Genomic DNA, 13,367 nt, shown 5'->3' with positions numbered 1-13,367 from the left:
AGTTGTAAGTGGGGCGAGAGCAGGGTTGTTTGACAACCACGGGGGAAAGACTGGGTTGTCCAAGAGTTGTCTTTACCCTGGACAGAGTAAGGGGCAGTTATGAGCCCAAAGGCCAGGCTCTGCAGGTGTAGCAGCGAAGGACAGGACCTGCAAGATGGTTGCAGGAGCTCCCGGAAACAGCACCGAAAGAGCCAGAAGCATTCTCCGTGTGTCGTCGATGCAGCGACACATCCTCCCTGAATACCAACTATGCGCTACATGAATTCGTGGGTGCCGTCCTGCTCTCCCAAACATGTCTCGTTGCACGAGACAAAAATTTTGAAAGAACTTGCCAGCCACCAAGATGATGTGGGGCAGGGGCTGCGGGGGCAGAGGGAGGGGAGGGCGCTCCAGTGACTCCGATGGTGATGCCAAATCCAAGAAATGCCTCCACCTGGGAGTTTTCTCCAGATTAACATTCCAGCAAAGCTCTTCTTGGGTGAGAGTCTGACCCTGTTCTCCCCAGAGCTTAGCGGTCTCCACATCCTAAATTCATCTCGCTCAATTCCGAATATCCGGAGGGGCTGCTGAAGAGAGCCCTTAAGAGATCACATGATCGAGGTTCCCATCCCAGCTCTCCCAATAGCCCCAGTATGCCTTGGGCAAGTTACTTACCTCTGAGCCTCAGCTCACTGATCTGTAAAATGGGGACAAAGCAGAACACACCCCCCCCCCAGGGTGGCTCTGAAGACGAAAGGGGCATGTCTGCCCGAGGAGCCCCCTATAAGAACACGTTGCTGTTATTTACCCCCGTCCACCCCGTGAAACTAACTTGTCCATAGGTGAAGATTTTCTGTGAATGGGGAGAAAAGGAGACAAAAGGAAACCACATGGAATAAAAAGATGAAAAGAAGCCAGGAGAGGAAAGGAGCAACCCACCCCCTGGAGGCTTTGGGGGCTGCTTCAAAACAGACACAGAGTGAAAATCTGCAAGGAAATGGAGCATCACAGTCCCCTAGCCGCTTCCCTCAGACCCTGGGCTTCCTCCTTCCCCCTCCTAACAACCATAGAAAAGCCATTTCTGGGCTGATGGTGCCCAAGAAGGGGCACTGGATGGAGAGTCAAAGACCTTGGGTAAGTTTTCTTTCCTCTGCAAGTTTCCTTAACTGAGAGACTGTTAAAAGAAGCAAGAGGAGAAAGGACGAAGGGGAGAGGAGGCAGAAGAAGGAGGAAAAGAGAAGGGAGGAAGGGTAAAAGAAAATAAGGGAGAGAAACCAAAGGAGGGAGGGAGGGGAAGGGAAGGGAGGGAGGCAGGGATGAGGAGGGAGATAAGGAAAAGGGAGGGGGTAGGGGAGGGAGGGAGAGAGGGAGGGAGGGGCCAGGGAGGGAGGAAGGAAAGGTTGATCTACAAACTGTATTGACCCTGAAACATTCAAGAAAGGGTCAGGCCACCCAGTCCCGGCCCCCCGACCACTGCTTTAACCAGAGCTTCCCCCCCTTCCCTCTGATTAATGCATTCAAATCCATGCAAATCATATTATCAGAGAACAAAAATTTCCTCCAAGAAACAAATAAACAGCAGGACAACAACATGACAACTTGGAAAGCTCCCTGACTCGGTCTTTCGGGGCTTCTTTTGGTTCCACACAGGGTGCATCGTGGTTAGAAGAACAAGCTTAGGAACCAGACAGGCGTGGGTTCAAATCTGGGTGCAGCCGCTGAGAAGCAGGCTGACCTCGGCCAAGTCACCAACTTCACCAAACCCAGTTTTCACGTCCCCAGCAGGGGAACAGTAAGGGTACTCACTCCCGGGACTGCAGGGGGACGCGACTGAGGTAGCCCTGGGGAAGCACTAAGCACAGCACTTAGCCCATGACAGGTGCTCTGTAAGCAATGGCTGCTATAACTGGTAGAACATTTCATACCTATCCCCAGTGTGTGGGGTAAAAAAGATTACACACACACACACACGCACACACACACGCACACACACACCCTTCCCAACTGGGCACAAGGTCCCCTGGGGCCACCTGCCTGCAAAGCTGGCACACACAGGCACGGGACTTTGCCCCGAGGGAGGTGCTGGCCGGAAGACCACCCACTAGGAACCAAGCTTCTCCTCAATGTGCCGCGTTGGTCCACCTGTTCCACCGCCTTTGGCTCGCTTCTTTCTTTTCTTAGACGCCATGCGCTCTCTCGTCGTACATGAAAGCGAAAAGATGTGATCCAGCATGCAAGTTTGAAATCCTCTAGAGGATTTCAAATCACCTCCCTAACCGGAGGGTCCTCTGCTTGACGTGAGGATGGGGTCCTGGAGCCCTTTCCCACCGTTGCTGAAGTCACTACAGGGGAGACTAGTGGGGACCAACGTGCCGGAGTCCAGACAGGAAGAGGCTGAGGGAGGGAGGGACTTATCCAGGGTCCCATAAGAAGTTAGTTGAATATTCCCAAGCTGGTCACGCAGGCCACTCTAACCGTCAGCACGGATCAGCCGCTGCGAGCCAAGCCAAGTACCCCCTCCACCGCCCAACTCCCCGGAGAGCCCCGTTCTAGTCCAGACCGCTCTGGTGCCATGTTCTCAGGGCCCGCCTTCCAGCCACCTGCTCTGGGAAGCCAAGGTGTTCCCCAAAGGTAGACATTTAAAACAATCTCTAAGGGTGAATATCTGAATTAACTTATGGAAACATTTCCCCAGGGGACCACCATCCAGAACAGAAAGAAGAGAGAAGGCGATCCTGGTGGAGAAGACGGGCGGGAGGACACTCCAGGAAAGCCCGGAGGAGGGAGGAGCCCCACAGGGAAGGGGGTCCTGAGGTCAGAAGAAGGGACAGGCATCAGCCCGGCAGAGTAGCTAAAGCCAGAACCGAGGCCGACAAAGCCGGTGGTAGACGGTCCTCAGCACTCTGTGACCGCGCAGGCCTTTGCCTCCCATACAACCTGCACAGGCCGATACCCTGCTTCAGGCTATAGTGTAAATGTCTGCTTGCCGGTCTCCCCACTTACCAAGTTGAGAGTTCCCCAGAGCAGGCGCCGAAGCCACTAGCTCGTGGCCTGGCGGCACTGATTATGACCACAGCCGCCAGGACTGACATCTCCAAAGAGGCACCTCCCTAAATCCATTTACTAGGAAGGCACTCGCTGAGACCTGCTAGGGGTTGAGTGATGGCCTCCCAAGAAAAGGATATGGAAGGGTCTAGTCGCTGTCAGGACGACCTCATTTGGAGGCACGGTCTTCGCCGGCGTGGTCAAGTTAACACGAGGCCGTGCGGGGGTGGGATCAGCTTTGATGCAATATGACTGAAAGACAGACAGACAGACTCAGGGGAGAAGACGGTGCCAAGCCGGAGGCAAGAGGCTGGAGACATGCAGCCAAATGCCGAGCATCGCCGGCCAGGCAGAGGCTGGAAGAGGCAAGGAAGGATGGTCCTGCAGACGCCGTGATGTCAGCCTGCGGCCTCCAGACCCGGGAGAATACATTTCAGTTGTTTGAAGCCCCCTAGGTTGTGGTTCTGTGTCACGGCAGCCCCAGAAAACTAACACGAGCCCCGAACTTTGAAAAGGAACTTCAGGTTCATTTCTAGCCCAGCATTGCCGTTCTGTGGAGGAGAACACAGAGGAGGCCCAGAGAAAGGAAGGCACGCGCCCAAGGTCACCAAGGCTACGCGTGCCCACGCCTGGCCTCATCTCCCAGCCCGGGGCTTGGAAGATGCTGGCTTTTTCTTGTCGTCACCAGGCCCCCGTCCATCTCAGTGCCATTATCATTTATTATTCTGCAGGAAGGGAGAGGCTCGGGAGCCTGCGCGGTTTCCAGCTCGGCCGGCGGTCTGTGTTTGCTGGCTTTGCATGAAAAGGGCCAGGCTGTTGGCTCTGCGGGGGTCACAGGCAGACTGGGGAGTGTGATGTGAGTCGTAAGTACAGTGACAAACTGCTCCGGGAATGGCCTGGGCACGGTCTAGCCAAGCGGACCAGAAAACCACAGCGCGTCGGGGGCGCCTGTAAGCGCCGTGTGGTTTCCTAATGCAGTGATCCGCCCTCTCCGCCGGGGTGCTTGTGGGTCCGGGGGGACTTTCTAAGCATCCGTACCATTCCTTGAAGGGGAGGTAGGGTTTCTGCTTAACGGCCTCAAAGATTCCATTTTAGGACACATAATTACGGCCTTTCATGCCAGCTGTGCTTCAAAGGTGCATCCTTTTTGATGGTGCCCAAAGAGCATCCGGACAACCTGGGTGACAACAGGAGGCAGAAGCAATCAGAGCTGAGTCAGGCAGCAGCTAGGGACCGGAACCAGCGTGGACGGGACAAGAGCCATGAGTCAGCCCCTCGGAGAGAGCCTTGTTGGGGCGTGGGCTCACCGGCGAAGTGCCCACAACGGCTCCCCTGGCCTCCAGCCACGATGCCGACCTAAGGAGACAGCATGAACCTCGGGCCTGCCCCTGTCGCCTGGTTCGAGGCATCAGGACGCTGCTCCAATCCGGGCCAACTCGGGGGAGCCCCGGCAGGCCAAAGGAATACAGCACGCTGAGGCTGGCCTTGACTTTGAAGCCAAGGGGAGCCAACTTTCCATCCTGGCTCAGTCGCTAATTTGCCGGGGGACAGAGTCGTTCACCCCTCTGAACGCCCGATTCTTTGTCTGCGAAATGGGTGAGCGATACCTTCTGGGAGGCGTTGGGACGTGTAGACCAAAAGCTTTACTGTGCATCCCGAAGTCAGATGACGAGTAGATACAGACTCTGGGTAGCTCACTTGCCAGGTGGGGAGCCTTTGGGAAGACCCCAACCTGTCTGTGGCTCAGTCTTCTCATCCCTAGCATAGACCGTAGTGGACACTGTGGGGTCAGGCCCGTGCCTTTGGGCACCATTCCCATGCAGGCTAACCCAATGGCTTCCAACTGAACACCTATGGTTCTTCGCCTGAGGGATGTCTTTGGCCCTCAGGATCTACTTGGCCAGCTCACGGGCCAGGCTGGGAATGCTAGGTTAGGGTAAGGCTCCTGGAGGAGCCCCCTCATGATGGACTAGGGCTGACACATAAGGGCCCCAACTTCCTCCCCCTCTGGTGAGACAACGCTGGGGCACATTCTATGCATTCTTCCTGAAGATTCCTCTGGGGACTTCCCTCCAGTTGCCCACGGTAGGGATCCGGATATTATGGGGCCAGGGCTGTGGCTCGACCAATTTGCTTCCTTTCCAGTGTTCCTTTCTCACTTCCTGGTGATCCTTCCAGATGCCTCACAGATGAACCACTTACACCCCAACTCCATCCAGCATTCGCTCCTGTGGGACCCATCACGGCCACTGCACACCCCGGAGAGTTAATATAAGGATCAAATGAATGAATCGATGTAAAGTTCTCAGGATGGCATCTTCCGCACAGTCAGGTCGTGGTAAGACCGGTTTGACTGTCACAAGGCCTGACATGGGCTGGCACACGGCACGTATAAGGCAGCTCAGCACGGTGTCGAGGGCACAGAATAAGCCACGGCTGTGTCATCTATCAGATGTGGAAACTGAGGCTCGGAAGGCTGAAATCACTTGCCCTGGGGTTGTATCCAGTAATGGGTGGAGTTCGAATGAAAAACCCGGATTGGTCCTGCCCCTCATGACCTCTTTATAGGGGGAAAGAGAGGGGCCCAAACCGCGGCCCTTAGGGCAAAGTGGTATGTCCACCTCTGAGACTCCCTCTCCTTGGTCTGCTGAGAATCCGAGGCCCTCAAACAAAGAGAGCCTTGGAGCCTCCAGCCTTGCAGATAAGGGGCATGTAGAAACAAGGCTGTGTCTCCGAGTCTTGGCCATTGACCCTTCCCACAGCTATCCGTCATCTTGAACGGGGATTTTATGCACCCTATACGCCAATCAACTCCTCAATTACCTCTCGGGAGGAGAGAGAGGCCCAGTGGCATCTGATGTCACATTTGATTTAGGGTAAGTCACACTTAAGAGGGCATCTGAGGTTAAAGAACAGGGAATTCTGGGCCTGTTTATAAATCAACAGGCTTGAGGTTTTCACTATTCCCCTTCTAGAGCATGGAGCTAACGTTATGACTCACTGGATCATAAAAGAGATCAAATAGCTTCTTGCTAATAATTCTTTCCCTGACCCATTCTCTGGCACATTTGGTTTGTAAACAGAGTTTTAATGGCATCCCTTGGACATAATAACATCATTTCTTTATAGCACCTTGGCTGCCTAGTCACTCTTGGTTATAACCGGGTTTACATTTAAACCTCCCTCATTTGTGGGAGCTAATGTTGTTCGGTGTTTTAAGAACTACTTAAGGCCAGGGATACTGCCCTTGGAAAGGGTCGAACCAGCCCCTTTCAGAACACAGCCCTCGGGTGAGTCTGGCCCCAAAGCCACCGTCCCTCCCCACAACCCACCCCCAGGACCCTGACCTCTGAGATTCCGGATTCCTGCCCCCAGTCCGGTTCTGCAGCGAAACTCGGTCCCGCCAGGGTCCTGGGTGACCCCGAGATTGGTCTCCACAAGTGTCGGGAATGTCAAACGAGCTCTTGGTGCCACATATTGTTTTATGGGTAAGACAGGATTGCTCATTAACTAACCATCACGCAGAGATGCTCTGGGTTTGGAGACACTAAAAGAACGGCTTGGTGACGGCAGAGCAGAGTAGAAAAAGAACGAGAAGAAAGAGTTGAGGGGCCATTAAAGGGATGGAAAATACCCTGCAGGACAGGATTTCCTAAACTTTTATCCCTTTGGTACCACGCTACGCTTAAGCCAGATCTCAGTGCTCCTCATTCTTATTTACTCGGTGCCCCTTTTGTTCATTTGCTTGTTGAAATTAACTCACTGGGAACACTTTTAAATGCTTGCCGTAAATAAGGGGCAACCATAAAAATCACGACGGGTCCACAATCCGTAATCCAACAGCCCAGGGCCAGACGTGTTTCAGAATTCAGAAACTTCCAGACTTTGGAAACGGAACGCGGTACACACACACCCCCAGGACTGCACCCAGGATTAAACGCATTCATACTTCTGCAGCTTAACACTCACATTAATTTGGGTTTAAAAAAGGCTATCAATAATCTCATGGCTGCTTGGGTTCATTATGGCCATCACATGATGTATGAAAAAACAATCTAGTCTCAGAGAATTATGGATTTTGGAATTTCACATAAGGGATTACAAACCTGTAAAGTGGGGGCAAAGCAGTAGGTCTGCGGTCCAGCTGGCCACGTCTAAAGAAATGAGCCAGGGATGAGCATGTTAGAACATTCTAGAACCAACCAGTGCCTGTCTTCCAGATGTACCCGGAAGCGGTGAGACAGAAACAGAAAGCCAGGAACTTGCTCAGGATGGATTTCGATGCTGTTTGATGCCGGGGAGGGACCATCTCAGTCACGTCCAGGAACGTCATCAGCACTTACGGCACAAGATGGGGCCATGCCTGCCTATGGGACAAGCTTAGTAGCACTAGCTAAATAAACATCATGGTATGAACGTTCCGACTAAAAGGGCCTTAACCAACCTTCTATTCCAGGGCTCAAGAGACTTTTTCTATAAAGGACCAGATAGCAAATGAAACAGTTCTCAGCTCTGCCCTTGCAATGCCAAAGCAACCACAGACGATCAGGAAGCCAATGGCTGCGGCTATGTGCTAATAAAACTTTATTTGCACACACAAGCTGTGGGCCATAGCTCATGGGACCGTACTCTCACCCAGCCTTTAAGTTAATACGAGAAAATAAACCCTAGAGGAGGAGTGATGTGCTCAAGGTGAACTGGGGGCTGGGCCAAAAACAGAAGCCAGCTCTCCCTTTTATGTTGAGAGGCTGGTAGTCAGAAGAAATAAAAGGAGAGGAAAATCTCAGCTGCTGTCTTCAACCCCGGGAATCATTTTAAGGGAAAGATTCTAAGAAGTCACTCCCCACATGCAAACAAGAAGCAGATTTAAAGTTGAAGACAAGACAGGTATGAACGGACATTTAGGAAAAACATACTCAGGGCCAAAGAGAAAACACATCAAAGGGCAGCTGAGCAAATCTGTGAACACTCCCTCTCGAGACATCTTGAGCAGGACGATCAAGCAATTGATAAAGCAGCCTAGAATTGTCCTACCCCGAGCAAAGGAGGTCTCAAGCTCCCTTTTGGCTCTGGACTAATCAGACCCATTTAGAGGGGGGTAAAAACCAGAGGGAATTTAGCCTAAAATACCCCAGTTGGGAGGAGATCATTTCCCCACTCCATCCGATTCAACAAACAGGTGTTGAGCTCCAATGATGTCCCAGCCACTGGACTGTCCCTGTGGAAGATGCAAACATGTACGAAATATGGTCTCTCCCCATAAGAAATGTACAGTCAAGGAACAACAGGACCAGTTTTCATTCTCAGAGAATAAGGTTCTACAACGATAGAGAAAGCCTAGTTATGAAACTTTCTGAAGAGACAAGACACCCTTTGAAGGTGCCATGTTCCTGGCAAAAAGAATGGAGACAGACAGAGGAAAGTGGGGGCAATCCAAGGTCACTCTCAGATCAGAACTACCTGGGCAAACCAGATATTGGTAACTTCAGTGGCTCCCCCTAAAGCGTGGCCATGGCAATGGTGAAGGATGCATTATAGAGCCTCTTCTCCTGGTGTCCCGAGGCCCCACACCAAGAGGTGGTGGTGACAGATATGGGATTCTCTGCCATGTCAGTCCAAGAGGCCTCCATGAGAAAGATGAGTGAGGGGTAAAGAGAGGGAGATAAGCAGATTGGCAGAACCAAAGGGGAAGAAGAAGGATAGACAAAGAGGAGGGGACAGGAAAAGAGGAAGGGGGAGAGGGAGATCAGAGGGGAACCCCGAGTGGAGAGAGAGGAAGCACTGTGCAGAATGCTGCTGCTTTGGGAAGTCACCTGCTCCCTTTGGGAAGGCCCTGGAGAGCATTAAGTGGGGCAGCAGGTTGATCTGACTTGTCTCATAAGACCTCTCTGTCTTCTCCAGAGAAGGAGGCAGAACATGGCCAAGCGAGAACACCCAGGGAGCTGTTGCCATCGTCCTGAGAGAAAGACGGTGGGTTCATCCAGGGCAAGGCAGATGGAGATAGAAGAGAGGGGACAGAATCCAGGAAGCACGAGAAAGTCTATCCTTGGACAGTGACGGGCCACGGGGGGGTCAAAAATGAGGTCAGGCTTGTGTCCGTGCTTCTAGATCTGGGAACTTGATGTCTGCTGGGATGGGTAGTGCAAGGAACAAAGCCGGACTCTTTAGAAGCAAAAGGAATTCCAGGAGCAGCCTCGGATGTAGAAGAAGACACTTTAAGATGCGCCAATTCACGAGGCGCCTGCGTGGCCCAGTCCGACTCTCGATTTCGGCTCAGGTCATGATCCCAGGGTTGCAGGATCAGGTCCCACATCAGGCTCTGCACTAAGCGTGGAACCTGCTTAAGACTCTCCCTCTCTGTCTCTCTTTCTCTCTCTCAAATTAAAAGGAGGAGGAGGAGGAGGGGAAAAGCACCAATGAATGAAATCTTCCCCCAAATCCTGCACGGTCAGCATTGCCTGTGACATTTGTCCTCTTTCAGAAAGGCATAAATGGAAAGACACACGTATCTCATGCCTTCCTCTGGGGGTACCACATATGGAAAGGAGGGAGGCTGTGATCTGGTCCCGGCTGTAAATGAATCCCACATCTCTTGGGCCACCAGATGGTAAACACCTGGTCCCTAGTTCTAAGGCCTGGCCTTACCAACAGGTGAGATCCCTGAAAATAGGATCTAGAGGGGTCCCCCCTTTTATCACGCCAGCAAGAGGAAAAAGAGAGGCTGTGTTCAGGCTGCTGTGTACTGCAGCACCTGGCTGGCATTTGGGAAGATCAATCCTTCTGGAGGGAAATGAGGCAGGACAGCCAAGTTCCTAGGATTATATCCCTCGCACCTGGGAGCCTTCTGCCAAATGACCCCAGGGAAGAGTCAGTCCAATGAAAGACAGGTTCCTTCTCCAAGTAAAACTTGCTTCTGGGGCACCATGAGTCCCCTGGAGGCTGAGAGGAGTCACTCTTGAGGAGGCAGAAGCAGGGAGAGGAAACCCAACGTAACAAGGTTAATAACAGCTCACCGCGACGGCACCTTTCATCTGGAGATCTCAAAGCCGTTTACCACCACCCAATTAATTCTCTCAACACCCACTACACCACCAGCCCCCAAAGCAGATGTCATTATCATTCCTTTATGAGCAAGGCAACTGACAGGTTAGTTGGCTGGTTCAAAGCCACAAAACAGTTGTAAGGCAGAAGCCAAATTTGGGATGATTGCCCTCCTCTAATCACAAGGAGCTGGAGAGAAAAGATTCATTTGTAGGAGGGCTCTGATGATTACTCTTACTCTTTCATTCATTTATTCAGTCATTCATTATTCATCTGTCCGTCCATCCATCCATCCATCTCCATTCATTCATTCATTCATTCATCCATCCATCCATCCTTCTATCCATCCAGTCATCGATCCATCCATCCATCTCCATTCATTCATTCATCCATCCATCCTTCTATCCATCCATTCATGCATCCATCCATCCATCCATCCATCTCCATTCATTCATTCATTCATCCATCCATCCATCCTTCTATCCATCCAGTCATCGATCCACCCATCCATCTCCATTCATTCATTCATTCATCCATCCGTCCTTCTATCCATCCATTCACTCATCCATCCATCCATCCATCCATCTCCATTCATCCATCCATCCATCCATCCTTCTATCCATCCATTCACTCATCCATCCATCCATCTCCATTCATTCATTCATTCATCCATCCATCCATCTTTCTATCCATCCATTCAGTCATCCATCCATCCATCCATCTCCATTCATCCATCCATCCATCCATCCATCCATCCTTCTATCCATCCATTCACTCCTCCATTCATCCATCCATCTCCGTTCATTTATTTATTCATTTAGCATGCATTAATTGACATCCTGCCAGGCACAGGCACTGCGCAAAGTGCTGGGGATTCAAACCACGACCAAGACAAGGTCCTCGCCATCCATCTGGTGACTCTCCAAACCACTTTCTTCTCCATTACTGGAGGACTTTGCAGTTTACAAATACATTATCTTTTATAGATTCCATGAAATGGAGGGGGGTTATTCCTCTCTGATAGCTGAAGAAAGACTTGGGCACCAGGCCACATCACAGAACTAAGGTCTGGATCCAGCATGCCTGGAGCACTTTCACACTTTGCAGCATCCTTCCTGAGCCGGTCTTCCGAGCTCCAGGGAAAATCCCTCCAGCGTCCTGATCGGGTGAAAGGCTTTGCAAATCCTCATCCAGAAGCAAAGCATCTCCACCAATGACCTCTGAGCTGGCTAATGAAATAGCCGGACGGATGAAGATACCGGAGTGGGTTTTCATGGGAGCATGAAAGTAAACTTCAGTTATACCAGAAAGACAGCAAGTCTGATGGAGTGAACCGAGGTAGACAGAGGCGTGTGTTACACTGTCAAGTAAGGCAGGAGGGCAGATGAAGTCACGAGCTGAATCGGAAACTAGTTGTGTTTCCAATTTTGTCTCTCCTCCAATAGGAGTCAGTGGTGATGGCCCCTTTATCTAAGATGCCTACCATCTTTCATAGGTGGGCCTCTTTTCCTCTATCACTATTAAAGGACCCCAAGACTGTAAATGACACAAGGGGCTTCCTGTTCACTCCAGCCCTGCGTGCCAGTGAAGAGCAGGGAAGGCCTCTCCTGATGACATTGTAACTGTTCAGCAAATCGTGCATCCAAAGGCGGCCATGACAACCTTCTCTGGGGAGACTGTGAGCTCCCTGGGGATGCGGCCATCTCGGTCTTACTTAGCAAACACGTTCTTTTTTTCAATATTTTTTCATTTTTGTCAGTGTTTATTTTTCAGAGAGAGAGAGAAGAGAGACAGCGCATGCGTTGGGGTGGGGGGAGCGGGGATGGAGAGGAAGAGACACAGAATCCGAAGCAGGCTCCAGGCTCCGAGCCGTCATCACCAAGCCGACATGGGGCTTGAACTCACGAACCGCAAGAACGTGATCTGAGACGAAATCGAACGCTTCGCCGACTGAGCCACTCAGGCGCCCCTAAGCCAACAGGTTCGAGTACGGTGCCTGTCACATTGGTGGAGGCACTCCACCAATATTTGTTGAGGGGAATTAGAGTCTTGCATGCAAAGTCCAAATTCTCCGGGGACAAAGGAACGCGTCTAGTGTCACTGTCTTCATTAATGTAAGGAGTAGAGCATCCAAGAAAACTAGCAGGTGTATGCTAACCAATCAACCCATTCCCTTCCCTTAAGGAATTATAACCAGGAAGGCACTGGGTGCACAGGAGGTAAAGCGAGGAGGTGCAGGTTGGGTGAAAATCGATGGCACTTGGCAGCTCCCTCCACTACAGGGAGAAATATGCTACGTGCACTTGAATGACCCAGCCAGTTGGCTTGTCATTCTTCTAGGCGTGCTGGAGACACCATTCATTTATTCCTCCATCTATCCAACGCTGATACATACACTCCTCCTCAGATACCACGTTTCCTATGTTAATATGGACCATCTATCTTCATTCAAGTTTTTTTTTAAAAAAAAACAAGATCCATGTCCTACTTTTCTAGGTACTCAGTGAGCATAGAACTATGGGCAGAAGAGAAACATTCCGAACAAATCCTCATGAAGTTTAAAACACGCATCAACAGAGCAACTAAAGCGCAGCATTTTCTATGGGGCTAGACTGTGTCATGATAGAAAAATAAATGCAGAGAGATAATCGGCTCCTGAGAAACACTACCAAAGTCACGTGACAAAAGTTAACATCAACAGCAATAAATACATACCCTTGATGGGGTGTAATGAGCACGGCAACTAGCCTCTTATGTGGCCTTTCTGCCCCAAACCCATAACCTCAGTCTAATCATGAGAAAATCATTTGAGATTCTCAACTGAGAGATATCCTCCAAACCCCAAATGAGGGAGAGTCTACAAAATCCCTGACTAGCGATCCCTTAAACTGATAAGAACAGATACTACGTTTGATCTTGGCCAAAAGGCCGAGAAACGATGGACTAGCCCTCCTTTAAAACCATCAGGGTCATCCAAAAGAAGAGAAGTGTGGAAGACTGTCAATGGGCCTAGGGAGACATGACAACTAAATGTAATGTGTTGCCCCGGAGTTGACCCTGGGACAGGAAATGGGCGTTAGGGAAAATCAGTGAATCTGAATAAAGTGTGGACCTCAGTGATGATGATACACCCGTAATGGTTCACGGACTACAAGAAAGGTACTATATCAACATGATGGAATATGAGAAAGCGGGCATGGGATATATGGCAACCCTCCATTCACAATTATCTGTTAATCTAAAACTAGTCTAGGGACGCCTGGGTGGCTCAGTCGGTTGAGCGTCTGACTCTTGATTTCGGC

The 13,367-nt window shown here is 51.0% G+C and overlaps 1 pseudogene; it reads right to left on the bottom strand.

Annotated features, from left to right (window-relative positions):
* Positions 1 to 12,748: 12,748 nt before the first annotated feature.
* LOC113595198 (uncharacterized) lies at positions 12,749 to 13,005 on the bottom strand (annotated as a pseudogene).
* Between the last annotated feature and the right edge of the window lie 362 nt (positions 13,006 to 13,367).

The sequence above is a fragment of the Acinonyx jubatus genome, chromosome D3 (assembly GCF_027475565.1).
Source record: "Acinonyx jubatus isolate Ajub_Pintada_27869175 chromosome D3, VMU_Ajub_asm_v1.0, whole genome shotgun sequence".
Lineage (NCBI taxonomy): Eukaryota > Metazoa > Chordata > Mammalia > Carnivora > Felidae > Acinonyx > Acinonyx jubatus.
The sequence above is the reverse complement of the archived record's forward strand: the minus strand, read 5'-3'. Positions and strand labels throughout refer to the sequence as shown.